General features: G+C 45.9%; 1 long non-coding RNA gene across 2 annotated transcripts; it reads left to right on the plus strand.

The window, feature by feature from the left end:
- The first annotated feature begins 8,648 nt into the window (after positions 1 to 8,648).
- Positions 8,649 to 15,627, plus strand: LOC144246818 (uncharacterized). Of its 2 annotated transcripts, none has more exons than XR_013340554.1 (5): positions 8,649 to 8,709; positions 9,456 to 9,622; positions 11,308 to 11,478; positions 14,334 to 14,636; positions 15,070 to 15,627. It is a non-coding gene; the product is annotated as an uncharacterized LOC144246818 (long non-coding RNA). The 2 variants fall into 2 exon arrangements; XR_013340553.1 differs by having other exon boundaries at positions 8,658 to 8,777.
- The last annotated feature ends 608 nt before the right edge of the window (positions 15,628 to 16,235 follow it).

Below are 16,235 nucleotides of genomic sequence, written 5' to 3' on the forward strand. Positions count from 1 at the left end.
TATGCAATTAAGTTCCATATGCTGTATTCAGACGGACACGTAGAAGGCAGAAGAGGCTGCCTTAATTCTGAAGAAATCTTGTATGATACAGGGAAAAAAAAAAAAAAAAAAAGAGGAGTCAGGTCTCAATTTACCTCACCATGCCCAGGAACTTGCTCTCCTCCTTGATTTGTGGCTGTAGAGGACCAGACCTAAGCATGTTTTGTCTCAAACATTCTGAGTATTGCTACAGGAAAGGTGCCAATTTTGGTGTGTTTAAATTCAAAACTATATGCTGATATGTTTACATCTCTGGTAAATATACCCCAGGTCTATTTCTGGGCATGATGAATAGGCAGTAGAAGGATAGCTGATCTACTCTTTTTTTTCCTAGTGTGCATGTGAGTGTCTGTCAACTCTATATGGATTTTCAGTATACGAGAAACATTTGGAGTATTATAGGGAATGGGAGTGTGTGTGTGTGTGTGTGTGTGTGTGTGTGTGTGACAGAGGGAGTTCTGGTTCAAGATCATAATTCCTGCATTCAGAGCAGTCAGAGGTGGACTTGAGTTCTGAATTAATTCCTAAGTTATATGCATCCTTACCAGAGGAAAAATTAATGAATGTCTTTTTACACCTTAATTCCATCTATATTTGATTCAGCCTTTAACTTGCAGGTGAAAAATTCTGAGTTCTTATTGGTGATATAGTTTTCTTATTGATGCACTTCAGTTACATTTCTCTTCTAAGAACTGAAGAAGCAAGGAGTCAGATTTTCTTCTTTCTGTGTTCATGGATGGAATAAGTTACTCTAGTATAAATACTTCGTCGCCTGCAAACCTCACTTAAGAGGACATAATAAATTCCTGTTACAGACAAGCTAACGTTTTACAAACCTAACGTAGATATGCATACTGACTTTTCTACCAAGGTTTTTCTTTTTCAGTAGCATTCAGGATCTGTTGTATGGTTTGAAGTTTAGTAAGTTGGTTGGACTTCTTTTTCTAGTGGTTTTGGTGTTTATTTTGTGGGTTTCTATAGGGTTCTTTTTTATTTTTGTTTCATTTTTGTTATGTGTCTCACTAACAACTGTTAGTGAAAAGAGTGTAGTATGAGGGTTTTTTTGCTGGTAGTTGGTTCTAAGGTGGAGTATTTTTAGTTTGTGTTATTTGTTTTGTTTGTTTGTATTTTTGTTTTTTTGTTAAAGATTAAAGTTGTTATTTTGGGGTTAATTTGTAATTATTTTTAAGGTTTTAGGGTGATTTAGATTTTTTATATTGATGCACTGTATGAGAGAGTTAATTTATTTGCTTTATGTGGAATTGATGGCAGGGTAGAAGACACTTTTGTATAGAATATGTATTTTAATAATAGTATTAAAATAATACCATGATAAGAGGGGTTGTATTTTATTGTTTGTTTTTGAGGGAGTTTGGAGTTCTCTTATAGGTTGGTTTTTTTTTTTTTTTTTCTTGGCTTGTGGAGACATTCTGACTTTTTTGATGATACTGGTGGGAATTTTATGCTGTTTCTTTTGTTATTTTATTTTGAAGAATTGGATCTTTTCAGTAGGCTTTTTGATTTTGCTTGCTTTTTTTTTTTTTTTTTTGATGGTGAAATAGTTAGGGTTAGGGTTAGGGTTAGGGATTAGGAGAATTTGGATGATTTTTAAAATTATTTTTGTTATAGTTTTCATCTAAAGCTGTTGGATTATTATAGATGTTCTGGATTTGTATTTTTTTAAGTTTAATTTGGATGAATTTATGCTAGATGGTAGGACTGTGTTTTTATTTTCGGAGTAGTTGGTTGTAGGTGTATTTTATGTTTTTCATGTGAAGGTAAATCAAGGTTTGTATTCGGTTGTTAGAGGAATGGAGAAAAATGTATTGGTAATGTTAACAGTGGTGTGTTATTTTGTGGTTTTTGATTTTAGTTTGTATTGCAGTTTTTATAAGTTTGGTACAGTAGTATTTAATGGTGGATTTATTTAAGGTATGATAGTTTTTAGTTAATTCTTATTTGTTTTAGATTTGTGTGTAGGTTAGAGGGGGTTGTTGAAGGGTGAGTGGGTTTTGTAGATGAATTTTAGTGTTTCAGTTTATGGAGCATTTTTTGGATGGGAGTTACAATATTTTGAGTTATTTGGTGTCGCTGGTGATGTATTGTTGAGGTGGTAAGGAGTATTTGTAGGGTTTTTTTTTTAAGAAGTTTTATTGGATTATTCTAGATAGTTGTGGTGGGGTGTTTAATTGTTTTATGTTTTTTGGTTTTTTAGTAGTTATTTAAAATATGTTTGAGTTTTTTGGATTTATTAAAATACTTGATTTTGAGGAAGTTCATGTTTAGAATGTATGATTTTTTCGCTTAAAATAGAAATTTTAAATTTTATTTTTAGCGAGGTTTTTTTTTTTGCTTTTCTACTGCTACATTTTGTGATATTTGTGTTAGGTTAGTAATAGGAATAGCTTTTGTTTTATAGGTTGAAATGAGGATAGTGTGTACTGCATACTGGTGTTCATTAAGGTTTTATGTTTTTCTGGTTCTGATGTGTTAGGGTAATGAATTTATAGAGGTTACAAGACATGGGTTTTTTTGTTTTTATTTGCTTACAGACAGGGTTTTCTTAGTTTTAAGGATTGTTTGGCATAGAATTTAGAGGTCTTATTGAGGGGATAGGAGAGGGTGTCTCCATTACTCTATTTGGCAGTTTGGATATTGGATAAATAAAATTAAAATTTTGGCAGAGTTTTTGGGTTTTGTACTTCATTTATTTATGCATTTGTGTGGCTATAGCAGTAGTGTCTCTGCTGCAACTCTATGTATCCATTCATGTTTGTGTGCATTAGGCAGTCCACTCATATTACACCGAGACCCCCTCAGCAACCGGCCCACAGACCCACTCCTTCCATCTTGTGGGAATTTGGGAAGTGGTACATGATGTTTGGAGGCAGCTGTGGCCCCTTAAGCCACATAAAGGAAAAGTTACACAGTGCTGAAGTGCTCAGGGCTGAGCAGTGCCAGTGCGTGGCGTGTCACTTGTCTGTTGTGTCTTTTGTGTGCCTTCTGTGTCTTTTGCCTTAGTCCTTTGAGGGCCTTATCAGAAGCCCAGGTGTCCATCTTTGCAGCTGTGATCTCTGTGTTCCTCAATCACAAATGTCATCCATTTTGCCTGTGAAACAAATCTCACCACACTAGGTAGCTGATGTCTGTTTGCGGGATGTGCTTGGGTCTGTAAGAGCACCACAAGTTTCAGGTGGTGGTAGCTTCCGTCTGACACACATCCTCCGCTCTTTCCATAGTTTGGAAGCTGCCACCCACTCCAGGCCACAGGTTCCTGATCACGAGTGCCAGACCTTTTTGCCTGTGAATCAAAGGTCACACTCCAGGTTCCTGATTGTCACTTAGCAGGATGCACTTGGCACCGTCAGAGCACCATGAGTTCGAGGTGGTGGCAGCTTGGGTCTGGAACACATCCTGCGCCTTTTGGATTTTCAGGAGGAGGCCACCCATTCAGGGCCTCTGGTCTTTGTAAACGAACAATAGCTCTTTTCCCTGTGAATCAAAGCTCACCACTCTAGGTTTCTGATGTCAGTTTGCAAGCTGCACTTGGGACTATTAGTGAAGAACAAGTTTGAGGTGCTGGCAGGTTTTGTCCAGGACACATCCTTTGCCGTTCAGATTTTTAGCAGGCGGCCACCCACAAAGGGGTACAGGCCCCTGAACATAAATGGCAGCCCTTTTCATTGTGAATCAAAGCACACAGTCCTAGTCCTGATTTCAGCTTGCAGTTTCACTTGGGACAGTCAGGGCAGCAGAAGTTTGAGGTGGAGGCAGGTTGGGTCTGGCACACATCCTGCACCGTTTTGATAGTTTGGAAGCTGCCGCATACTCAGAGCCACACATCCCTGACCATGAATGCCAGGCCTTCTCCCTGCTAATCAAAGGACACCACTCCAGGCTCCTGATGTTACTTAGCAGGATGCACTTGGGACTGTCAGAGCATCATAACTTCAAGGTGGTGGCAGCTAGGGTCTATGACACATCCTGCAATGTTTGGATTTTCTAGGGGTGGCTGACCTTTCAGTGCCTCATTCAGTGCCATCTGGATTTTGTGGAGGCAACTGTTCGATCAGTACCGGAACATGAATGCTGGCCCTTTTTCCCGTGAAACAAAACTCACCACATCCGATTCCTCATGTCACTTAGCAGGATGCAGTTAGAACTGTCAGGGCAGCACAAGTTTGAGGTGGGGGCAGCTTGGGTCTGAGACACATCCTTCACCATTTGGATTTTATGCAGTCAGCTGCCTGCTCAGGACCACAGAGCCTGGAGCACAAACACCAGCCCTTTTCCCTGGGAAAGAAAACTCGCCAGTCCAGGTTCCTGATGTCATTTTGTGAGTTGTGCTTGGGATTTTCAAGGCAACCCATGGTCAAAGTGGGGGAAGCTTGGGTCTGGGACACATCCTTCACCATTCAGAATTTCAGGGGACAGCCCTTCTTTCATGGCCCCTTGCTCATGGACTCTATTGCTGGTCCTTTTCTCTGTGAAACATAGCTCACCCTCCCCGGTTCCTGATGTCAGTTTGTAGGGTGCCTGTTATTTCCAGGGCAGGCAGAATTCTTGCTGGCCGCAATTTTGCTCCAGGATAAATCCTGTGCTGTTCAGAACAAGAAGATGTAGAAAGTTACTTGGGGCCACAGGCCTCATGACCCGACCTCTGCCCTTTTTCCCTGTAAAACCCACCTCACCCTCCCTGTGTGTCAATGTCTGTTCACTGGAGGCGTGCTGCTCTCCAAGGGCAGTGAGAATTCCTGGTGTTGGCAGCTGTGGTTTGTGAGAAATCGTTCACTGTTTGCAGTTTTGGAAGCACAATTCCTGTTTGGCCAGGGGCACACATAGATGAAAAGCTGTTAATTATCTTGGAAATGAAAGTCTGGCACCCCATTGTTTAAGGGTTAGACAAAGGGCTGTGTAGGGGAGGGAACACCCCACAGGACCTTTCTTCACCTCATCCCCCACTCCTATGTGTAGCAGCTCCCCATGTGAGCAGCTGCTTTCAGTGCAGCTACCTGGGCACACCTGCACAGGGAGCTGCTAATCCAGAGGGGCTAACAGGGGTATCCCAAGTGTCCCTCCAGGAGCTATGGCTGGAACATCCAGGAGGGACTGGGGAGCAGCCGGACCTACCGGGGCACGAGCATCCCTTTGAGAAAATGCCGAGGGAAGAGCCCTCTTGCCAAGGGGCAGCACCTGAGCAGGCCGGGCAGCATGTGGGGTTCCACAGGAGAGCTTTCAACTTTCCCCTTTTATTGTGTCAATCCCTCCCTAGAACCCCCAGACCTTCTACAGCACTCCCAGAAAAGAGAGGGGTCATGAAGGGAGAAGGGGTTTAAATTATGGGAAAAAGCTTCCTTTTCCATTATTTCATGTGTTCAAATTATGAGGGAATGCATTTCCCCTGCAATTGTAATGGTCTCAGCTGAAAGAATCCCTGCCTTTTCTATGCTGTTAGGGGTGTTAATTGACAGGGAATCCCCATTTCCATTATTTTCCAGTTTAAATAGAAGGGGTAAACCTTGAAAACGTTTTTTATGGGTTTGAAATAAGGGTAACCCTTTTTGTTGTCAGGAGCAAGTGCCCAAGTCACTAGGAGCACTTTTTGATCTCGTTCAGTTCTTTTCAGCGTGAGGCTCTGTGGGCTGCTGGCCCAAAGTAAGGAAGGTTGCCCCAGTGTCCGTGCTCATGTCAATAGTTTAATTTATTTGGCTTTTCTAGGAGCAGATGTCGTGGAGGACCTTGGTGCTGTTTTCACTGACCTCCTGCACTCTCCAAGAGAACCCCTTGCTCCCTGCGTGACGTTCCATCTCTGTGACAAAGATCCTGAGTCCCTGAAAGCTGCTAAGTATCCTCAGCTCTACCAGTTTAACCGATACTATAGACTCTGGATGCCCAAGCAGTCCCAGGAACCTGTGGTATGGAATCCCTGAAGTCACTGAATTCTTGAGCCAGTATTCCTATAAAATCCTCGCAGTCGACAGAGGTTACATTTCCATCAGAAACAGCGTTTTTATTGAGGAGGTAATTCTGCATCTCTTGTTGATCGTGCTGGGGACACACGTTTGCTCCAGGGCTTTTCTCTGATGACACAAGAGGTCTCTGTGGTGTTTGGGAGGCGATACCAGGGCTCAGAGCTCATACAGAGACTCCTCACCGGGCACAGCAGAGCCTGGTGTGCGCTGTGGCCTCTGTTTACAGCGCCCAGAGTTCCCCCAGGTGGGTGGAGGATCACAGGGCCCATGGCTGGGTTTGGTGAGTTTTTCTCAGCTCAGCAGTGTGAACACTCCAGATGCCCCTGGGCACACTGCTGGGCAGCTCTGTTCTAGCAGGACTGCACGCTTGTGCTCCCAGAGCCTCAGTTCAGAGCTCATCTCAAAACAAAGGTGGCTGAGGAGATTTTTGTTTCATACTCATCACTGTTTTTCTCTTCTGCTTTTTGTTTCGCTTTAAACAGTTTGAAAACCACAAGGAGGTAGGCCAAGAGCCTCCTGTGGCACCGGATTCTGTATTTGCCACTTTGCTGAAGGGAGCCTGGGAGAGAAGAAGCAGTACCTTCCTGGAAGATGGTGTTCAGACAAAGTGGAGAGACTTGGCTTCCCGGCTCCCCCCACCTGAGCAGCTTTTGTTCGGAGTAAAGCACGTGCTGCTGTACCCGAAATCCACAGCGGAGAACTTCAGCAGATAATACTGTAGTTATGCTTGGTTTACTTTATGACACAAGTTACAAATTACTTGACTGCTAAAACTTAGGTTCCAGTGCTGTAGCTCTTTTTCCTCGACTCGGCTACGAGGGTACGCAGCACCCTACAAAACTGCACCTAATTTGTAAACAAATGTCAGTTGTACTGATTATTGAAGCTGGGCTTTATTCAGTTGAATCCCGAGTGTGTGCTTCACCCAGGTCCTTTGTACAAATAGGGTACTGAGGGTGGGGGAACCAGAACTGCACATTCCTTGTGATATGGATGGGATTTTGGGGGAGGGGGTTAAATAAAAAGGAGATGCAAAATGAGGGAATTGCTTTTAGATGTAACTATTCTTGTCCTAAAGGAGCCATCAGCTCTGTCCCGATAGTTGAATTACAAGTGTGTGTGTTGAAAGAGCCGCAAGCCTTTAGGGGCTGCAGTTTGTGTGCCGTGGAATGAGGTGCCCTGAGGAAATGTGTGAGCCGGAGGGAGCCGAGCTGTGGGAGTGGGCGAATGGAGGCGGGTGCGGGCGGGAATAGCCGAGCGTGGGCGAAAGCAGCCGAAAGGGCCCGAGGAGGCGAGCGGAGCCGAGCTTTGCCGAGTTCAGCCGGGGCGAGCCGAGCTTTGCCGAAGAGGCGAATCGAGGCGAATGCGGCCGGAAATAGCCGAGCGTGGCCGAAAGTAGCCGAAGCTGGCCGAGGAGCCGAGTCCAGCCGAACGGAGCCGAGCTCTGCCGAGCGCAGCAGCCCGGGCAGGGCGGGGCGCCGGGGCGGAGCCGGGGCGCTGGGAGGGATCCCCCTCCTGTCCCTCTCCCTCCTTCTCCGTGCTCCTGCCCGTATTCCCCTCAGTTATCTCTCTTTCCCCGTTTCCGTGTCCCCCCCAAACCCGGCTCCTTCCTGTCCTGTCCCCGCCCCGCTGCTCCGTTCCATTCCCCCTCTCTCCCTCCTCTGTGCCCCGTCCCTCTTCCCTCCCCTGCCGGCCTTTAAATCTGGATTATAAATCCGAATGTGAATATAAATATGAAAAATATAAAAATAAAACACATTGAAATGCAGTTTAAAATAAAAGGTTTTTTCTTTTGGTTCTTATGGGGTTAGAGGTAGGGCTTTTTGTTGGCGTTCTTTTCCGCGCGGGATGTTTCGGGAAATTTGCTGCCGAGGACGTTCCAGAGGGGACGGGGCCCGTTCTTTTTTGCCGCCGGCCCCGCCCCGCGGCCCCGAGGCGAGCGGCGGCCCCCGACGGTGGCGGGCGGCAGTGCTGCCGCCTTGTGGACACAGGGCGGTACTGCAGCCCCCCAGCCAGCGCCCGGCAAAACCACCGAGACGGGGCGGGAGGGGCCAGAGCGGCCCCAAAACCACCGAGACGGGGCGGGAGGGGCGAGGGGCGGCAGCGAGCGGCGAGCGGGGCGGTGTCTGTGAGTGAGGGGAGAGCTGAAGGCGGCTCCGCGGCGGCGCCGGCGAAGGATGGCGGCGCCGACGGCGGCTTTCTGTCCCGCGCCGGCCGTCGTCCATGCCACGACGCGTTGCGAATTTCTGTCCCGCGCCGGCCGCCGTCCGTACCACAATGGTTAATCTCTCTCGTTTCTGGCGAATTTCTGGTTCATCTCTATGGTTGTACAGAACTTCCGGCTCATCTCTATGGTTTCTGGAAAACGTCCTGTTCGTCTCTATGGTATTATGGAACTTCCGGCTCATCTCTATGGTTTCTGGAGGACTACCGGTTCGTCTCTATGGTATTATGGAACTTCCGGCTCTTCTCTATGGTTTTTGGAGGACTTCCGGTTAGTCTCTATGGTATTGTGGAACTTCCTGCTCATCTCTATGGTTTTTGGAGGACTTCCGTTTCGTCTCTATGGTTTCATGGAACTTCCGGCTCGTCTCTATGCTCCTGGAGGACCTCCCCATTCATCTCTATGGACCGTCTCTGTTGTCGCTCCTGCGCGTGCGCGGCCGCCATGAGGGATCGGATGCGGGAAATGTGCCAGGCGAGAGCCCCGAAAAATGGGGAAAAAAAGGGAAAAAACGGGAAAAACAGGCCAAAAAGCGGGAAAAGGTGCCCGGAAACGGGATGGGGGAACGCGGAAATGGCGGGAAAGTGGCCAAAAATGGGAAAAGAGACCAGCAATTGGGGAAGGGCGAAATAGGGTTCGGGGAGCTCGGAAATGGGGGGGAAGTGACCAAAGTCGGCGAAAGAGCCGAAAAGTGGGAAAAAGATCTGAAAATGTGGGAAAATCGCACAAAGAAACGGTTTAGGAGCCCAAAAATGCGGGAAAGGCAAAAAATGGGGAAAAAGCAAAAAAAAAAAAAAAAAAAGGGAAAAGTGCCCAAAAATTCGGATCGATGTGTGGAGAGTTTTGTGGATGAGTGGCTTCGGGAGAGAGGCCATGACTACTTGCAGTTAGTGAAGCGGTAGCTGAAAATTGCAGAGTGCAGCAATAGCGGATGTAGCAACAATATCACACGTCCTTGGGTGAGCTGGTTCCCAGCAGCAGAACGGTCAGCAAAGAGATAAGTGTAAGGGAAAACAAAGCAAGCAGAGAAAGCCCCAAAGGCGAGCTTGACCTGTTCTAGAGACACCAATGAGGAGCCTAAGTTTTGCAATATGCATGAGCTTCATTATAACGGGTATAACTGTACATGCGTACTTAGAATAAACTGAAACTTGTTGGCATTATAGAATGGGCTTTTCTCCCGTTATTTTTCCCCAAAAATGGTGACCTCGACGTGATAGGCGCCACGGTGGAGTGATGAAAAAGAGTTCAGGTCCTGATGCAGCCAGGACGGCAAAAGTGCTGAATTGAAATAGAGTGCACCGTGCCCCAGGTGACTGCAGAGGCAAGCCTGGCCGATACGTGCTGCCGACGACCTCGGAGGGCTGCAACAGCGCTGACAATAGAGGTATGGAGAGGCAAGCAGCATATGATTTATTTACTGCATTCTTGCAGAAAAGGCAGATTAAAAACATTGATTTACATAAAGATCTGCCAAGGTTATTAACATATAGGTATGCTAAGGGGTTCTTTATAAATCCTCATACAGTACATAAGTTGTCTAAGTGGCGTAAGTTTAAAGATAAACTATAAGAAGACATTTTAGATTATGATAAGGCAGCCAAAAAGCTAAAAAAGTTGTAAAAGGTAGTTCACAATGAGTTATTACAACATCAGGCAGAAAAAAAAGCTGCTGCACAAGCAACGTCACACTAGAGAAGAATAAAAGTTATAGCAGAGAAAATTAATTACCTAGTATTTCCATGCCACCTGCTGTGTCTACAGTGGAGTTACCTCCATTGCGACCCGTGCCTGAGGACACGGAAACAGAGTCGCGTTGTGAGCCCACGGCTCCTCCAGCCCCCCCAAACAGAGATCACCGGTTTGTCAGAGTTTGTCTGTCAGTAAATCACCCCCTAAGGCAAAGTCTGACCTAACAAAGGCTCTGGCCAGAGAGCAAAAAGAAGTTTAGGCAACTCTAACAAAAGAAAAACTAAACAAAGAGAATAAGCAAACTTTAGAACTAGCAGCCGACTTAGCTTATCCTATAATTTTTCAGCGGCAAGCGAGCAAAAGGTTACCAGCTCAAATTACACCGTTAGATTAAAAAATTGTTGTCACAGTTGCAAGCTACAGTGAGTCAATTTAGAGTAACTAATAAACCAACTCAGCAAATACTAAATTATATTTAGAGTACTAATATATTGTTACCAAAAAATTCTAAAAGTCTTGCTAAACTTATTTTCTCACCGCATCAGAAACTTTTATTTAGTGCACACTAGCAAGCAGAAGTTAATAAAGCTGTAGCTATGCAAAAGCAGCCTAAAGATCCTCTTCACAAAGTAACTATAGATAAATTGATAAGCTTAAGACCATGTTTTCGCACTAAGGCACAAGCTATGCTAAAACCTAAAAAATGTCAAAAGGCAATGCAACTAACTCAACAAGCTATAGATAAAGTAAAAGACCCAAGAAATTTACCAGCATATATAAAAATTAAGCAAAAAAAAAAACCAAAAAACTTTTAAAGCATTTATTAATAAAGCAACAACAGCAGTAAAAAAAAACTAGAGTGCCTAAGTTTATACATAATATATTTATATATTTATACGTTAAATATATATTTATACGTTTATACGTAAATCATTAAATTATTAATTAATTATTAAAGCAGTATGCTTTACAAAATTGTAATACTTCTACAAGAAGTATACTAAATACATTAAAAACTAATTAAACTATAAAAAATACACTAAAACAGATAACTACTATACCAACAAAGCCACAAACATTTTTAGTTAAAACTATTAAAATACTAAAGGAAAAGTTACAAAAGCAAGCAAAAGCATCACAAACACAAGTGTTAACTGCCCTTACACCCCTCCAAACATCAGTAACAACCCAAGAAAGTCCTCAAGGGGGCCGTATAAAATGTTTCCATTTTGGTGGGGTTTTTTGTTTGTTTGGTTTGGTTTTGGTTTTTTGGGGGGAAACTAAAAAGATACTTTGTGTTCCTGGAATGTTGCATTTTACCTCTGTTGTTTTCCCAGTTAGTCTGGATCCTCTGCTTACATTTTTTCCTTCACTTATTAGATGTCGTGGATGTGCTGGCTGTTCTGATGGAGGGCAGTGATGGCTTAGATGAAGAAATTGGGTTCTCTTTGAATGAAGATGTGATTATCCAAACATTTCCCTTCAGTGCTGTTGTCCCTGCTGCATTAGAAGCCAGGAATATGCTGTTGTTTCAGTCTGAAAATGGAACAGGTACAGGGTTTTTTTAATGTTTTATGTGTCGTTTCTAGCAGTGGAGTGAAAGTGGCATCATTTCTGCCCTCTTGCAATAATTTTTTACCATTTATCATTTTTTACCTTGAGGCATTTTATTATCTTCCCTGCAAGCAGAAGGAGGTGCAGATTCACGGTGCTTTGTGCTCAAGAGGGGCATTGAAGCTCTGTAGGTGCTTCTGCCCTTTTTCCCTGACCCTAAAGAGAAGGGACACTGTCCCTGCATAGTCTTGGTCCTGGAAGTAGTTGGCTTCAGTAACACAGCGTTTTAAGGGCAGAGCGTGGTTCAGCAGTAACTGCAACATAGCCCATGCTTCTGCAGCACAGACCTTAAAAGTTCTACACTCCTGTGGACCCTCTTTGTAACTAAGGACAGTGGAAGTCAATTGCCACCTAAAAAGAGAATTTATTTTCAGATCGAGTACTCTCCAAAACTAGCTCTCAACATATTTGACAACACATTGTGTTGCCAGTTTTGTAAACCTAAGCAGTGGAAAAACAGGAAAGCAACATAAAATGATGTAGTTTTCCTTTGATATATGTGACCCTGTCTCATTCACACCGTGTCATAGTAATTTAAATGTGCATCTTGTCCCTCATCTTTAGCAGAAGAATGGTTTTTCAGAACACAACCATAACTTTCTCCATACCAATTAAACACAATTATTCTTGAAGGCATTTTGCAGTGTGTAGATTCCTTTTGGGTATTACAGCAATTTAAGAGTACCTCACTTTAGGTAAGTCAGTTCTGTGAAGGATACTGGTTACTTAACCAAAGGTATGTCTTCAGGTAGAGTTAGTTAAATTAAAATAAATGTCTCCTGGAATTTGCCTCTAGTGATGAAAAAAGTTTATTAAAATCAGTACAAGCACATTGCTAGGCAAATCCTTAATACTTATCAAACTACAGTGAAGTCACTAGAATCATTCTTAACTTGAATTAGCATGTTGTTGCAGGCCCTATAACTCTGTTGAGTAGGAGAAGGAGAAGATTTTACCTAATTGCATTCATCCATACAGATGTCTTTTGTGGACCCATTTAGGCTAGTTGACTAAATCTGGCATAAAAGATAGCACAGAGATTTTAACTGTTGAAAAACTCTGAGCAGGAAGTGTTCCCACAGTGCAAGAATCCTTTGAGTCAGGGTGCTTTAATAGTGTAATTCATAAGTTGTCTAGAGGAGGAATAGAAGGAAGTTAAACTAAGCTACCTTTAAGGAAGATGAATTAAACCTCATTAGAAGTCTGTATGGACACTCATTCTGCAAATTAAAGGAGCAGGAAGGAAGGCAATTGATGGTGCTTCAATTCTCCATCAGAGGCCTAAGAATAATGTATCTTAACAGTTTTCTCTTCTTAATTCAGTTAGTGTATTTTCATTTCCCTGAATGACTCCAGGTAGACAAAGGCACAAGGGAATAGTGGGTTTTGAATTGCCCAGGATACTACAGGTGGAGGTCCTCAGGAAGTGGCATGTGCTTTTTGGCTGTTGCCACAAACCATGGAGCTTTGAGCCATCCCAGGTGCCAGCAGCACCCTGAGCAGTGCTTACCAGCACCTGGCACTGGTAAATATTCCTGGCACAGAAGATTTTCTCTCCGTGGCCAAGCTGTGTCCGTGCAGGTAGCAGGGACAGCCACGCCATGGTCAGGGTTGCTGCTGCAGCACATCCCATTCTGTCCCGGTAGGATTCACTGAGCGCTAGTCACAAGAAGAGTGTCTAAAGTGATTTCTAAGAGAAAAGCTGCATGGGGTCAAACATGATCTTTCCTGTGGTTTTTGTAGCCAGCTCACCGTCAGTTCCCAGCACTGAACCAGGGCAGGGTGTGCCGTAGCTTGGCTCGTCCCTGAACGGGTGCCACCGTGCCTCTCCCTTCTTACTGCCCAAAGCTTTGTGTCCAGGCACAAGGGGAGTAGAGAAGCTTCCTGCCAGGAGATTGAGAGGCAGCCCGTGTGCTCATTCTTCTGCTCCATGAGCCTTTCCTGGCAGAGACGGGGCTGCATGGCGCTCCCTGCATTTGGAGCACTGGTACTTGCTGATAGCACAGCTTCTTCTCCCATCCTCTTGCTGGCTGCGAGGTCCTGTTACCTTCCCTCATGTTACCTTCTAAAGAAAAGGGGCACTGTCCCTGCATGGACAGTCTTGGTCTGGAAGTAGTTGGCCTCAGTAACACAGCGTTTTAAGGGCAGAGCGTGGCGATCAGGAGAGGAAGGTGATTCTCGTGCCTGTGGGCAGCTCTTCCCGAGAGCAGGGAGAGAGGACTGCATTGTTAAGTAGGAAGTGGATGCGTTTCCCAAGGAAAACTTCAGAAATTAAGCTCCAAGGGCAAATATTGCGAGGTTCTACCACCTCCTTGAGGACAGCGTTAAAATCACAGGGGCATCAGCAGGGCTTGGAGCAGGATTGGCCAACCCCAGAGCACCTCACAAAGCCCTCTGTGTGTATGTGGCAGTCGAGTAGCACCTGGGGGGTGCTGAAAGTCCCAGTTCTGACAGAAAATTCTGCTTAATTTGTACATGTTGGCTGGGTGTTAGCTTGGTTCTTCTCTGAGGCGGTGCCTGGCAGGGTCTCTCCCTGTTAAGGGCCGGGCGTGTTTTTGGCACAACACAGCGAATGTGGATTATTTGCTTCAGCAAGAGCTGATGATGTCTGGAGGGTTTTTCAGGTACCTCAGCGGCCAGGAGCACGTGTATAGTTCACTAGGAACACTTTTTGATCTTGTTCAGTTCTTTTCTGCATGAGGCTCTGTGGGCTGCTGGCAAGGCCCAAAGTAAGGAAGGTTGTCCCAGTGTCCGTGCTCATGTCAATAGTTTAATTTATTTGGCTTTTCTAGGAGCAGATGTCGTGGAGGACCTTGGTGCTGTTTTCACTGACCTCCTGCACTCTCCGAGAGAACCCCTTGCTCCCTGCTTGACGCTCCAGCTCTGTGACAAAGATCCCGAGTCCCTGAAAGCTGCTAAGTATCCTCAGCTCTACCAGTTTAACCGATACTATAGACTCTGGATGCCCAAGCAGTCCCAGGAACCTGTGGTATGGAGTCCCTGAAGTCGCTGAATTCTTGAGCCAGTATTCCTATAAAATCCTCGCAGTCGACAGAGGTTACATTTCCATCAGAAACAGCATTTTTATTGAGGAGGTAATTCTGCATCTCTTGTTGATCCTGCTGGGGACACATGTTTGCTCCAGGGCTTTTCTCTGATGGCACAAGAGGTCTCTGTGGTGTTTGGGAGGCGATACCAGGGCTCAGGGCTCATACAGAGACTCCTCACCGGGCACAGCAGAGCCTGGTGTGCGCTGTGGCCTCTGTTTACAGCACCTGGAGTTCCCCCAGGTGGGTGGAGGATCACAGGCCCCTGGGCTGGGTTTGGTGAGTTTTTCTCAGCTCAGCAGTGTGAACACTCCTGATGCCCCTGGGGAACCTGCTGGACAGCTCTGTTCTAGCAGGACTGCACGCCAGTGTTTCCAGAGCTTCAGTTCAGAGCTCATCTCAAAACAAAGGTGGCTGAAGAGATTTTTGTTTCATACTTATCACTGTTTTTCTCTTATGCTTTTTGTTTCGCTTTAAACAGTTTGAAAACAACAAGGAGGTAAGCCAAGAGCCTCCTGTGGCACCGGATTCTGTATTTGCCACTTTGCTGAAAGGAGCCTGGGAGAGAGGAAGCAGTACCTTCCTGGAAGATGGTGTTCAGACAAAGTAGAGAGACTTGGCTTCCTGGCTCCCCCAACCTGAGCAGCTTTTGCTGGGAGTAAAGCACGTGCTGCTGTACCCGAAACCCACAGTGGAGAACTTCAGCAGATAATACTGTAGTTATCCTTGGTTTACTTTATGGCACAAGTTATAGATGACTTGGCTACTAAAACTTAGGTTCCAGTGCTGTAGCTCTTTTTCCTCGACTCGGCTCCGAGGGTACGCAGCACCGTACAAAACTGCACCTAATTTGCAAACAAATGTCAGTTGTTCTGATTATTGAAGCTGGGCTTTATTCAGTTGAATCCCGAGTGTGTGCTGCACCCAGGTCCTTTGTACAAATAGGGTACTGAGGGTGGGGGAACCAGAACTGCACATTCCTTGTGATATGGATGGGATTTTGGGGGGGGGGGTTAAATTAAAAGGAGATGCAAAATGAGGGAATTGCTTTTAGATGTAACTATTCTTGTCCTAAAGGGGCCATCAGCTCTGTCCCGAGAGCTGAGTTACAAGTGTGTGTGTTGAAAGAGCTGCAAGCCTTTTAGGGGCTGCAGTTTGTGTGCCGTGGAATGAGGTGCCCTGAGGAAATGTGTGAGCCGGAGGGAGCCGGGGCCGGGCGGAGGGAGCCGAGCTGTGGGAATGGGCGAATGGAGGCGGGCGCGGGCGGGACTAGGCGAGCGTGGGCGAAAGCGGCCGAAAGGGGCCGAGGAGGCGAGCGGAGCCGAGCTCTGCCGAGTTCAGCCGAGGCGAGCCGAGCTTTGCCGAAGAGGCGAATGGAGGCGAATGCGGCCGGAAATAGCCGAGCGTGGCCGAAAGTAGCCGAAGCTGGCCGAGGAGCCGAGTCCAGCCGAACGGAGCCGAGCTCTGCCGAGCGCAGCAGCCCGGGCGGGGCGGGGCGCCGGGGCGGAGCCGGGGCGCCGGGAGGGATCCCCTCCTGTCCCTCTCTCTCCCGCTCCATGCTCCTGCCCGTATTCCCCTCAGTTACCTCTCTTTCCCCCGTTTCCTTGTCCCCCCCAAACCCGGATCCTTCCTGTCCTGTCCCTGCCC

Source organism: Lonchura striata, chromosome 10 (assembly GCF_046129695.1).
Source record: "Lonchura striata isolate bLonStr1 chromosome 10, bLonStr1.mat, whole genome shotgun sequence".
Taxonomy (NCBI): Eukaryota; Metazoa; Chordata; class Aves; order Passeriformes; family Estrildidae; genus Lonchura; species Lonchura striata.